The following is a 1,177-nucleotide window of genomic DNA, read 5'->3' on the forward strand; positions in this document are numbered from 1 at the left end:
TGTCCTGTCCCTCCATCCCTTGTCCCCAGTCCCTCTCCAGCTCTCCTGGAGCCCCTTCTGGCACTGGAAGGGGCTTTCAGGTCTCCCAGAGTCTCCTCCTCTCCAGGCTGAACCCCCCCCAGCTCCCTCAGCAGCTGCTGGTGCTCCAGACCCTTCCCCAGCTCCCTTTGCCCTGAGTTTGCAGACATAAATTTTAGTCTTAGAACAGCAATAAAATAGACTGACACAATTTAATTATGTTTTCAGCTGTGTTTAGGATTTTCTTGTGGAAAAATGTTTTTTCTGGTAAACATGCTGTCAGTGAACTCAGTCATTGGGAAGTTTATAGTGTGAGAAGTTTAACAGGACAGTGAATATTCCCAAAACTTGCTTTTTCCCGGAATCTTCCCAAACCTGCTAATGTAAGTACCTCTTCTGGGCCTCCGTGTACGTACTGCACTGTAAGAGAGTCTTGCACTTTACATCTACTGCAAAACAAATTTCTCAGAAATAGAGTTTTATTAAATCTGTGGTTTGGCTTTGTCTCAGGATTTTTTTTTCTTGTTTCAGTCTCCAAAGTAAAACATTTATTTTTTAGATTTTTGAGATTCAAATTGAAAGAGAGACATACTTAGAAAATTAATTATGATTGTGGGAGGCTTTATTTATTTCCACCATTCCAATGGTGGAAATAGTTTATCATCTGCTTATCTTCAGCTTTGTGACCCACATCATCCCACCTCTTCCATCTGAAATTCTCCTGGATTCCTGTTATTTTCCTGTATTTTCAGCCCTCCATTTTCATCTTTTATCTGTTTACTTGAAACAACACATAGGCTGTGGCCTGGGGTTTTAAGCAGATTGAAACCTGTTTCCTTGTGGAAACACCAAGGGCTGAATTTTATGGAATAAACTGCTCTGGGTTTTCCTTGAGACAGGAGGGTGGAGCCCAGGGAGGGTTGGGCTCTGCTCCCAGGGAACAGGGGACAGAATGAGAGGAAACGGCCTCAAGTTGTGCCAGGGGAGGTTTAAATTGGATATCAGGGAAAATTTCTTCAGGGAAGTGGTGGTCAGGCACTGGCACAGCTGCCCAGGGCAGTGATGGAGTCCCCATCCCTGGAGGGGTTCAAAAAACATGTGGATGTGGCACTTCATGATATGGTTTAGTGGTCAGGGGGTTATTGGCTAAAGGTTAGAT

Source organism: Manacus vitellinus, unplaced genomic scaffold, assembly GCF_001715985.3.
Source record: "Manacus vitellinus isolate BGI_N305 unplaced genomic scaffold, ASM171598v3 scaffold_84_pilon, whole genome shotgun sequence".
NCBI classification, from domain to species: Eukaryota; Metazoa; Chordata; class Aves; order Passeriformes; family Pipridae; genus Manacus; species Manacus vitellinus.